The sequence below is a fragment of the Schistocerca gregaria genome, chromosome X, assembly GCF_023897955.1.
Source record: "Schistocerca gregaria isolate iqSchGreg1 chromosome X, iqSchGreg1.2, whole genome shotgun sequence".
NCBI classification, from domain to species: Eukaryota; Metazoa; Arthropoda; class Insecta; order Orthoptera; family Acrididae; genus Schistocerca; species Schistocerca gregaria.
The window spans coordinates 509623425-509636584 of record NC_064931.1 but is presented as its reverse complement, the minus strand read 5'-3'; positions in this window follow the sequence as shown (position 1 = coordinate 509636584).

Below are 13160 nucleotides of genomic sequence, written 5' to 3'. Positions count from 1 at the left end.
ATCAAGATTGCAGCAGCGCAGTTTTCTGGAAAGCAAGCAAATGTTTCATTCTACTGCAGAAGAAAGCAACAATTCACTACTTTTATTAACATGCAAGATTGTCTTGTGGCATGTGTAGACACAAATGGTCTAATGAAGGCTCTCAAAATTAATTACAACTCTGATGAGTGGAGACTCTTTATTGATTCGTCAAAGTTGAGCTTAAAAGCTGACTTTTACGTATTGGTAATGAGCTTCCTTCTATGCCAGTTGGGCATAGTGTGCATAAGAAAGAGTCATACCAAAACATGAATATTTTACTAGAAGCCATTGTTGCTCTCTTCTGCGGTAGAATGAAACATTAACATTGCTTTCCAGAAAAATGCGCTGCTGCAGTCTTGATGCTAAAATCCCCCCCCCCCTCCCCGCTCCCCTATTACCCTTGCTTTGGAGAGCTGCAAATCTCTAATGAGTTCACTTAATTCTTTTTGAGACAATTTTTGTTGATCTTCAGTTGATGATATATTTGGAAGAAACTCTGGATCTTGTAGTGTACATGGTTCAGGACATTCAGAATCTCCATCAGAAGTAATCTCGTACTCTGTCGGTGGTTCAGGTATTAGCAACCCTTCCCCATGTAGAACTGGACGTATGGGAGATGGAATGTTAGGATTCATCACTGCCCGCTTTTTCTTCTTCTTCTTCTTCTTTTTCTGAATGGCAGGTTTGTGGTGACTTGAAAATGGTTGCACTGATATTAGGTATGCAGTTAGGGTATACTAAATATTGCTGCTTTCTCTGTGAATGGGATAGCCCAGCTCGCGCATCTCATTACAGTAAACATGAATGGCCCACCAGAAAATCTCTTCAAAGAGGTATAAATAACAATGAGAGTGAACCTTTACTAAACACTAAAAAGATTCTCCTCTTGCCCTTGTGCATCAAGTTCGGTCTCTTGAAAAAATTTGTTAAGGGAATGAACAAAGATGGTGAAGCATTTAAGTTCTTAAGGTAAAAATTCCCTTACTTAAGTGATGCCGAAGTAAAGGAGGGCATCTATGTAGGCCCACAGATTCGAGAGCTTTCTGGAAACCATACTTTTGATGGAATCATACAAGGTAATGAGAAGCATGCATGGGTATGGTTTAAGACAGTCTGTTTACAGTTCTTAGGGATCAAACGAGTAATAAATTAGAAAGAGATTGTAGATAACTTGTTGTCATCTTATGAAAAACTTGGTTGCAACATGTTGAAAATGCATTTCTGACATAGTCACCTTGACTTCTTCCCCAAAGATTGTGTTGCAGTAAGTGATGAACATGGGGAGCGATTTCATCAAGATATTGCCACATTTGATAAGAGGTATGCAGGAAAGTGGAGCCCTACTATTTTAGCAGATTACTGCTGGACTGTCATAAGGGATGTTTACACAGTTCTGGTACAGAATAGACTTGCAAAGTATTTTGATTCACATAATATTATCTTCATTTTTTCTTAATATTTTACTTTTGTACTTCCAGAAATGGCACTGAAATTTATCAATGCATAACACATAACATAATTCAAGTAATTATTCACTTAAAATTTGCTATGCTGAATCTTGGAACGCGAATGCATATTTAGTTAGTGAGTTATTTAAACAAAAATGTAGATTACTTTTGTAAAATACTAGAGCTAAATATTTATGAAGACGATGATTTTGTATCATTTTATACTGAAATAAGCATAACTAACTCAAAATCATGCAATTCATACTCTTTCACTTCAAATTTGTTGTTCAGTGTAATGAAAATATGTTTCGTTTGTGATCCATGTTGTTGCCAAATGGTAAATATAAAACCAAGTCGTATGCAGTGCAACTGCACTGTGCCGTTTAGCAGGAGCATAACACGTTGTCACGGGCTGGAATACCCCTCAAACGTCGCCGTAATCGGCAGATGAGAGGTTTCATCGCAGTGACGTAAGACACCGTCGACAGTGGGCAACGCTGCCGTACTGAGCCTTCGATCCGTATAAGTTCCGTAAGTGTGCCGTTGACGAGAAGCCTGGATGTTTTGCCTCTCGAAATAGCCGCATAATCATCTGCGTGAAAGTCGGGGGAATCGCCATCCCGTCTCCAGACAGCGCCAGACACTGTGGAGTGGCGGTGGGGGAAATGTGAAGCGAGGCTGAGCGCTTTGGTACTCGCACCCAGGCATGGCCCGCGAGCCGAAATTTGGCCTTCACTGATCTAAGATATCATGGTTGATGCCACGTTCCTCAACTTCCAGAAGATGTGCAGTACAAACAGTACTGAGAAGGAAGTCTTTCTCGACGGCAGTGTTGCATAAAACATTCTCGGACTTCTTGTCACATCTAGCTTACAACGATTATCTCCATTGGCTTCATTAGGAGCAACTGACTGTCGAAAATGATGCCGTGGTGATCTTATATAACTAATAGATGGCTTCGCATGAGTCAGTAATTACGGAATGCTGTCGCAGATGGTGTCAAGGTCTGCGTCGGCAGCGCCACCACTCGCGTAGTGGCGTAACTTTGCGACAAATGTTTCTGCCTCTTCTCTACTTCTAGAGATCGCTTCCATGCACCGCGAAAATTACCTTCGCTGACATGGTTGAAGTTCTTCTCGCACATTCTTGCTTCTACAACATCATTAATTGCAGAATTCCAGTATGTGGGAGCCTGGGACAAAACTTCTGTCAAACAGTATTTTGTGTGTATTTGTGAGACTGTGCTTAGCAACTGCAGATTCCTCCAATTTTCAATTTTTAAAATGCGGTTGCTGTTCTGCACAGCGTTCGGATGGACTGATGGATGTAATTGCTTCTGCACTCACAAGGGATGCTACAAATCCCAGGGATCCTGAGGCTGAGACTGTCCTAAACAAGGTGTAGGATTTTTTTTTTTTTTTTTTTTTTTTTACATTCTTAGGAGGTCAGAAAATGGTTTTATACTTCGCCTTCCCAGGATGCCTATTTTGCTGGATGTGGTGCCGCAGGTTTGAAGGAACGTAACCGTTGGCTCATCACGTGAATGTCCAACATTTTCACTTTTCTTTTCCTTGGAGATCGCTGATTTCGTATCATGTGAACCATAGCCATTTTTTCGGAACATTTGCTTCAGATGATTAATTTCGGAATGCAAGTGGTCCTCGTCAGAAACAGTTTTTGGTCTGTATACTAATATATGTAAAACTGCTCTCTTCTGGAATAGATGGTGAAAACTCCAGGCGCTATGATGTAAATCAGTGTGCGTCAGATTGCGGTATACTGAGTGGCCGAGACTTCGGTCTGACTTTCGTTGTCTGCCTTCCTTGGATTTTTGCCTGCATGCTGTTCATATGTTCAAGGAAGCGCTCAAACCATCTACTCCGTATGGGCAGATCATAAACGTGTCGTCAACATAACGATGAAATCTAGACGGACAAATTTAATGCATGTTTCTCAAAATGTTCTACAAAAATGTTGGCCACTGCTGGAGACAGCGGAGCACCCATAGTCATTCCGTCCGTTCACATATTAGCGCCCAGAGTTTTGATGACTCAGTTCAAGAGAGAGCAGTTTTGAATACATTAGTACACAGAGCAAAAACTGTTTCTGACGAGGACTACTTGGATTCAGAAAAAACTCGTGTTACATGTGGAGCAGGGACTAACATTGATCCGAAGGACTCTGCAGTGGCTTGCAGAATAGATACGCAGAGTTCCTGGGCTGTTAGCTCGCACAACAGTGCATTAGATATGAGGTTGACACCGTGAACTTTCGTTCTCATTGTCCAGTACTTATGTTGGACTGGGATTTGTGAAATGCAATGGTTTATGATACACTGACTCATCAAAAGTAGCCGGTAGCCCTATATAATGTGGAACTGACCGCTGAATGTCACGAGAGGTGGACCTGCTACTATAAAAGGAGGTAGGAAGTATAGAGATGTCAGCACAGAGGCAACAAGAGCAGAATGGGTCGGTTAGGAGCGCTCAGTGACTTCGAACATGGACCAGTCATGGGATGTCAGCTGAATAACAAATCCACCAGGAACATTTCAATCCTTCTATAGGTGCCCAAGTCGACTGTTGGTGAACTGGAAACTAGAAGGAACTACTACAGGTAAACCAAGCCCAGGACGACCTCTAGTACTGACGGACAAGGACCGTGGCGAGTTGCGGAGGTTGCGCAGGATTAGCCAAACGGTCTGGGGCGCTACAGTCATGGACTGTGTGGCTGACCCCGGCGGAGGTTCGAGTCCTCCCTCGGGCATGGGTGTGTGTGTTTGTCCTTAGGGTAATTTAGGTTAAGTAGTGTGTAAGCTTAGGGACTGATGACCTTAGCAGTTAAGTCCCATAAGATTTCACACACATTTGAACATTTTGAGTTGCGCAGCGTGGTTGTAAAAAATCGCATGAAATCAGTGGAAGGAATCATTCGTGAGTTCCAAAGTCATACTAGCAGTCCAGCTAGCACAGTGGTTGTGTGCATGGAGTTACAAAGAATGGGATACAATGGTCGAGCAGCTCGTCATAAACCACTCACTTCTAAGCGACGCTTGAGGTGACGTAAAGAGCGACGCTACTCGGCAGTGCATGAGTAGAAAGGAGTGAGATGGTTCAAATGGCTCTGAGCACTATGGGACTTATTTGTGGTCATCAGTCCCCTAGAACTCAGACCTACTTAAACCTAACTAACCTAAGGACATCACACACATCCATGGCCGAGGCAGGATTCGAAGCTGCGACCGTAGCAGTCACGCGGTTCCGAACTGAGCGCCTAGAACCGCATGGCCACCACGGCCGGCCGAGTGAGATGGATTGATGAATTACGCTATAACCTGTGACAATGCGATGGAAGGGTCTGGGTTGGCGAATTCCTGGAGAACACGTTACCTGCCATTATGTGTAATGCCAACTGTAAAGTACGGAGGGGGAAGTTATGGTCCTTTTCGTGGTTGGTGTGTGGTCCACTTACTGTGCTTAAGAAAACGCTAAATGCGGAAGGATAAGAATACATTTTACAGCATTTTGTACTGCTTTCAGTCCGGAGATTATGATTGTATCAGCATTATAACGCACCCTGACATAAAGAAGCATCTTTCAGACAATGGTTTGCGGACAATGACATTCCTCAAATCGACTGGCCTGCCCATAGTTTCATCCTGGGCTCAATGGAACGCCCTTGGGGAGACTTAGAACGTTGACTTCGCTCACACCTCAGCGTCCACCGCCACTAACCTCTCGTTCCAGCTGTTGAGGAAGAATGGGCTATCAATCCTCCACAGACATTAAGACTCCTCATTGAATGTGTCCCCAGTAGAATTTAATCCGTCATAGGAGCGATGAGTGGGCATATCCCATATTAATGTCCACTAATAGATGCCCGGATACTTTCGATCAGAGAATGCATATTTCACTTGTTATCATAAGATGGCGCTGAAGTCATATATTATAAACAATAACAAAGCTGCTTTTCAAAATGTTCTAGGAAAAAAGCACACTGCATGGGTTATACAGCTATCCCATTCACCCCAGATATTTCCTGGTTCGTTTAACAAATCTTAATTCTGTTCTCATCGAAACGGAGTATGAGAAAGTCCTCACTAAACGACGTATAGTCTCTTTCCATAGCTATATTAACCACAAAGACATCTGTTCCAACTTCACTTTTTCAAATAGACCTATAGTAACTTCCGTTGATGGTATCGCAGTTCTAAAATAGATGAATTCAACGGCGTTTCACTCTTCCAAATTCGATTACTAGTTTCAAACGATTACAGTATTTCGTGATAGGATTCCAAAATAAGGAAATGTGTCACCTCAGATAAGGAGGATACAGAGGGTTGTACCGCAGCAATAAAAGTGGCACAAAAGAAGTGCTGCTTTCGGTCTGAGTTTTATTCAAATGTGCTGGTTCCCGGGGGGGAAAGAAAAGACAGATATATTTCACAGACCAAGGGAGAGAAATATACTACTTCTTTACACAGAATGTGGAAGGAAAGCGAAGAGGACAATTGAGTTGTACACAGAAAAGCATCCTGATAGACGGTGTCCAAGAACAAAGAAAATTCAGCGAAGTGCAAAAAATGTTACTGATTGGGCACTGGAATCCTACGCAAAGGGAAGTAAGAAGCATGCAACGAGCGGAGCAAACAGGAACAGATGTTCTGCTAGATGTCGACCAACAAGAAATTAAACCTATCTGGAAATTCATTCACACGATTCTTTTCTCTGTTTTCGAATGGGGAACTTGCTACAAAATTCGTCCAAGTATTATTTATACGCCTGAATCACCTTCCCAGTTACAGAAAATGAAAGGATTTTGAGACTGAGCCACAATGAGTATGCGAGACATTCAGTTTGCAGCTGCTCCGGCTCATGCTTATAAGCGCCAAGGACCTTGTTTCTTTGCAGGAATTAGTACGTTCGTTTAAGTGCAATTTACGATTTGCATCCATGGCTTCATCCTGTCTCTGACAATTCTATAGGTTTTCCTTGGCCGTTGCGTAATAACGAAGTACGAGTTTGCCCAATTTATTCAGAAATTTATTCTGAATATTCTGCATTTATTCTGAGGAAAGTAAAACACTACTACAGCAACTGAATCTCAAACATTTGTTAACATTGTGTTCGATTATTAGCGACAGTTCAAGTAAGTCGTTTCTAACTTCGTTTTTTACTGGAGGGCACCACCATCCCAAGAATGTTTCACCACATGGGGGAATAAAGAGCCGAAAACGTATGTAATCTTCTGTATATAGACGTAAACAGCCATTTGAAGATGAACCTGTCGGTTCGAAACCGGTTAGACGCTATTTGTGAAATATAAATAGCGATATCAGTTGTGGTTGGTTGCTGTTGTCTTCTTTGCAAGAACCAACCTGTACGTTTTAATGTAATCAGAATAATTTACATTTATGGTTAGTAAAGTGGTTTATACGTAAATGTAGAATTTCCCGGCGAATACCGCACATGAGACAGTCCCGGACTCCCATCCGGGTGGGTGCGTTGAAATTCCGCGACGTTTCAGTGGGTCTGTCTCTCATCTTCTGGCCTGAAGATAATGAGAGTCACGTGACACTCGTCGAAGCGTCGCGGAATTTCAACGCATCCACCCGGTTGGAAGGGATGAGGGAGGGGGGCGGGGGCGGTCATTATTACGAACCCAATGGCACCTCCCTCCTTCCGTCATCTGTGCGTCCACGCTTGTCCTGAGGATTCTTCCAATGAATCTCAATGAATCTGCGTCCGACATCTGTCCTGCCTACAATTAGTTTTATGTCGACGTTACTTCCCTCCTTACCCTATCCCACTTCAGGCCTGCGCCCCTACACCCCTTCTAGATTTTTTTCTCCTCGTTCCTCTTCATTCAAAGGAGGATGGAAGCTTAGGGTTTTACGCCCCATCGACGACGAGGTAATTAAAGACAGAGCACAATCTCGGACTGGGGAAGGAAATGGACCTTGTCCTTTAAAAAAGATACATTCCGATATTCGCCTTAACCGATCTAAAGAAATTGTTGCGTTCACCTTTGCTTATTAACAATCACATGGTACGTGACAAACGTTTGAAATGTTATTAAGTAGCTATAAATATGCATAGGTGCTTCATATATTTCTTTTTGGAGAGTAAACTTGGTAGATATGACATTTTTACGAACAGAACTATCATCATTTCTGATTGCTGAGATAGCACGTACATGCATGGAGGAGTGCCAATATTTACGGTCCACAAAACTTTCCCCACTGAATTTTTTCCCGATATTGATCACGATACCGTCTTAATTGGAAGCAAAGTTACTTCTACCTGCGGATCTGTTTGTGAGCTAGGCTATAATATCTTTTTTGGTCATCTGAAAAAGTGAGAAAACGTACGAAATTTACATTTTTAGATTTGAAATTTGAAGGCAAAAAAGAAAATGCTAAGCGGAATCATGAAGTGTTTCATTAGATTATCTAAAAAACAGATATAAAAAATATACAGTGTGTCAGAGAAGGAATGGTCAATATACAGGGATATGACATTCGAAGCAAAAAAGGCCAGTAAACGTGGGCTCTTAAGAGCGACGAGCACATGTTTATTTTCGCTACTGTGTCATCCCCTGAACAAGCGCTCATAGTTCTTAAAGCGTGCATTTTGCAGACCATATTTGCTACACATTTCTTCTTGTTTTGAGTCACACTACCTAAGGAAAGCATACTACCTAAGGAAAGCAAAGAGCTTGAAGTAGAAGAGATTTGTTTCGCAGTATCCCAGCTGAAGAAGTGCTCGTAGCTCTTAAGGTACGCGTTTTTGAGCTCACGTTTACTAAGTTTTTTGCTTCAAATGATGGTTCCTGTCATATCCCTGAATACCGACTACTGACCAACTGAGACACATCGTATACATTAAAACAGCTTGGTAACTTCTATTATAAGTCTGTCGACCTGATTTGTTCAGTAATGGTGTTGAGCCCCGTTGTGGCAAGTCTGTGTAAGTTCAAGCGAAGTCTGTAACATTTCACTTTATCTGACCGCTGCGAGAGTACGCTACAAGAATGTCTTTTCCTTAATTGTGTGCAGATGGATCAAATTAATTCCGAAAGGGGAAAAGGGGCGAGGCGGACCGTGTCTAAACACCGTATTCTCATTCGGGAGAAGCAAGCATATAACCACACAAATTTAAATTTATCACCGGTTCCATAGTACGGTCGAGGCGAATGCTGGGATGTTTCCTTTGAAACGGCCACTGTGGATTTCTTGCGCCAACTTTGACCATCCCGAGCTACTGCTCCGTCTCTAATGACCCCCTTGACGACGGCAGTAACCTTCCTTCTTTTACATTTATACTCCTCAAGCCCATCTTACGTACCCTGGCGGGGGATATTTCTGTCGCCACTATCATTTATCATCCTTTCCTGTTCATTTGCGAATAGTGTCTGGGAAGACCCACTGTTGGTAAACATCCGTCTGAGATCTAATATTCTGATTTCCTCGAAGCGGCCATTTCGCAAGACGAGTGTAGGAGCAAGTAGAATGTTGCACCGTTCTTATGGGAACCTCTCGGAATTTCAACGGTAATCCTCTCCGTGATACGCAACGCATCTCCCGTTGCATCTGCCATTGGAGTTTGTTCAGCATTTCCGCAACGCTCTCTAGCCGACTAAACTATTACATGACGGAACGAGCGATTCTCATTTGGATCTTCTCTATATACACTGTCCAGCCACTCAAAAGCCTGAATAACCATCTTTTGCAGCGGGGACCGCTGCGATACGCGCAGGAAGAGAATCAGTGTGGTTTTGGAAGGTACTAGCAGGAGTGTGGAGCCATGCTGACTCCAGTGCAGTTGAGGATCCATGGCGTGAACAGTTCGATCGAGGTGTTACCACAGATTATCGACTGGGTTTCAGTCCGGAGGGTTTGGTGGCCTGGGGAGTACGGTAAGGCCACTGAACTTCGAATCACGCACGTACGCGCGAGTTGTGTGACACGTTGCACTGTCCTGCTGGTAAATACCATCTTGTCGAGGAAAGACAAATTGCATCTAGGGGTGGACGTGGTCCCCAAAGGTAGATGCGTACATGTGTTAATCCAATGCACCTTCTAGAATGACGAAATCGCCCAGGGTAAGCCACGAAAACATTCCCCAACCCAAAACACTCCCTCCTCTGGCTTGGACCCTTCCGATGATTGTTGCAGGGTGTTAGCTTTTCGACTTTTCAGGCCGTACACGCCAATGGTCATCTATCCGATGGAGCATGATGAGTGACTTATCTGTGAAAGCTACCTGTCACCAATCAAAAAAATTGGTTCAAATGGCTCTGAGCACTATGGGACTCAACTGCTGTGGTCATTAGTCCCCTAGAACTTAGAACTACTTAAACCTAACTAACCTAAGGACATCACACACATCCATGCCCGAGGCAGGATTCGAACCTGCGACCGTGGCAGTCGCACGGTTCCGCACTGCGCGCCTAGAACCGCGAGACCACCGCGGCCGGCTGTCACCAATCAGTGGACATCCAGTTACGGAACTGGTGTGCAAATTACAGCCTTTTGTGGCCGGTGAACAGCAGTCAGCATGGGTGTATGAACCAGGTATATGCTGTGGAGGCCCATACACACCAATGTCCGTGGAACAGTCAGTGAGGAGACATGGTTGGTAGCCGCCTTGGTTCATCTGGGCGGTCAGTTGCTCCACAGTTGTGCGTCTATTCGCCTGTACTCATCTCCGTAGCCGTCGTTCACCCCTGGCATCTATGGCCTGTGGTGCACAAGAGTTGCTTCGGCGCCTGTTTTGAATAGCGCCACTTTGCCACGCACAGTATACTTTAACAACGGTGACACGCGAACAGTTTACAGACTTACCCGTTTTGGAAATGCATCCGCCCTTGTCCCGAAAGCCAATGATCGTGCCCTTTTGAACTACGGATAAATTGGTCATATGACAATGACTGCGCTGTTTTCCGCGTCTCGCCTACACGCTTTATATATCCACCATTGCGACTGCTGCCACCTGCCGGCTATGAATGGTTATTGCACATTGACGTCTAACATCGGTAGTGGTTACATTAATGTGACCAGACCAGTATTATTAATCCCATATGGTAAGGGTTGAAATATGCCATAATCAGTCACCAAGTCAGTTGTTTCGTGGATGTATTACATTTACTTAACATTCTTGCTGTGAATTTAAGCCTAGAATCTGTTTTTCCCACTATTAGTCTTTTGTGTTCATTCCACTTTATATGAATGTGTGGTGTGTGTTCTGTCCGAAAGAACAGACACATGCGCGGAATCCACTGCTGTGAGGTGGAGGGGGGAGAAAGGAAAGGGGAGGAAAGGAAAGGAAAGGAAAAGGAAGAAATTACTGACCAGGACTTTATGTCAAATCAGCGGCGACGAGTGAAACTCTGTGCCGGACTGGGATTCGAACCCGGGATCTCCTGCTAACTAGGCTCTTGTGGTAACCACTGCGCCACCCGGACACAATGTTTATCGGAATTGCGCTGACTATATCGGCACGCCACATGGCCGCCTCACATTTCACTTTTTACTTTCAAATTTTGTCTCCATATAATGTACCATGAATGAATATTTCCAACTCGCCATTTAAGTCCACTTGTCCCTTTTCCATTTTATGTAATATATGAAGATCACATGCAATATCGTGGAAAGTGTGGCCTCTGTTTTTTATGTAGTTGATATTGCTGATTTATTATAGTTGTTAGTGTGGTAGGTATTTATATGTTCCTTGTATCTCTTTTGGAAGTCTCGTCCTGTTTGACCAACATAGAGTGCTTTGCAGGTGCTACATACTGTTTTATAAATGCCTGATTGTGTTTACCAGTATATGTGTTAACATTGTGTCTCAGCGTGTGTTGCAGTTTGTTGTGTATTGTGAGGCAATGTTGATGTTGCGTGGTCGGGAAATTTTTGCTGTTCTGTGGAAGAGCGTCCCTGTGAATGAAATGCAAGAAGTGAGTTCCTTTTTGTTTTTCTGTGTGGAAGTTGGTTTAATATAGTTTTTTTCTGCGAGGCTGTCAATTACTGTGTCATCTCAGCCACTTGGTGTAGCTTTTAAGATTCTTTGGAATGATGTAAACAAATGATTGTGAAAGTGTTAAGTTATGATGTACCTGTTTCTGTGATCTGTGTGCCAGACAACGAAATTAGCATAAAAAATGTAAGTAAATGCACTATCAAAATGAGCTAGTCATGCCTATCGCTTCATATACACACTATAAAATATTTATCTTCCTAAACAGGCGTCTTTTTCAACAAATAACCTCATTGGCACACACAGATAAGGAAACTAACCTCACTTCGTTTTAATTACAGTGCAAAAGTAAGCCGACCGCGGTGGCCGAGCGGTTCTAGGCGCGTCAGGGTGCGTCATAATGCTGATACAATCATCGTCTCCGGACTGGACGTAGTACAAAATACTGTAAAATGTATTCATATCGCCGGCTGTTGTGGCCGAGCGGTTCTAGGCGCTTCAGTCCGGAACCGCGCGACTGTTATGGTCGCGGGTTCGAATCCTGCCTCGGGCATGGATGTGTGTGATGTCCTTAGGTCAGTTAGGTTTAAGCAGTTCTAAGTTCTAGGGGACTGATGACCTCAGATGTTAAGTCTCAAAGTTCTCAGAGCCATTTTTTGTAAAAGTAACTGTAAATGCACCTGATAATGGCAGCATGCTGCCGAAACGGTTCGTGCTAATAAAATATTAGTAACAAGTGACTGTCGCAGTATATTTTATTTGATAAAAATTTTACAATACAGTCTCAGCCCTCAAACAACATCCACATAACATGGATAATTTTAAGATGTTTCTACATTGCGCTACAGTCTTCCTTCGTTGTAGTCTTTCCATAGCGAATAGAATAGTTTGCTAACAGCCTCACGGCGCTTCTGACATTATCCACTTGGTTATTTATACGTATTGATACAACATGCGATGCATCTCGCGATACGACGCAGGAGCAACCCGTATTGGTGGAACACCTGCAACCGTAATTGAAGCGAGTTAACCGGTCCCACTGGGACGACAGCGGTATAACACCGGTACGATTCCTTGTCGTATCGCCTGTCGCAACACGGAGTGATGGTTGCTTCACGCCACTATATCGTACGATGCACGGGGAGAAAATTCCAAGTCATCTGATGTGCCTCAAAAACTGTTGTATCTAGATGAAGCGATATTACATCCGTCTCTGTAGCTGGTTTCTCAGTAAAACTTTTACTTTTCGCGTAAAAAATTAGAAACCACTGTTTTGGGATTTACGTGTATTCTCCACTATGCAGTTCTTCTTATTCGATTTTCAGGAAACTTTTCGGTAAAAAAAATTGATAATTTTTTGTGTCTTATATTCCGATATCACAGTCTGATAATGAACTGGTTTTCTATTAGCTATTGCCCTTCGGTATTGTGATACTTCGAAATTAAGTAAAACACAGTGCTTACTTTGAAACGTTTGCCGAATACATCGTAGTCGCTGGCCAGTTTATATTGGGTGCATTTTAGGTCACACAATGCTGCGTACCGAATGTAGGTAACATAACGAAATTGTTTTCAACGCTGGAGGAAGTGTCGAGTAAGTACGTGACGCACTTGTAAGTTGTCTGCAACGACGCGGCAGGTGATATGCCATATACAAAGCTGTTGAGTCTTCTCGCCTGTCGTATCACTCCGGAGAAACACGAGTGTTGCACAG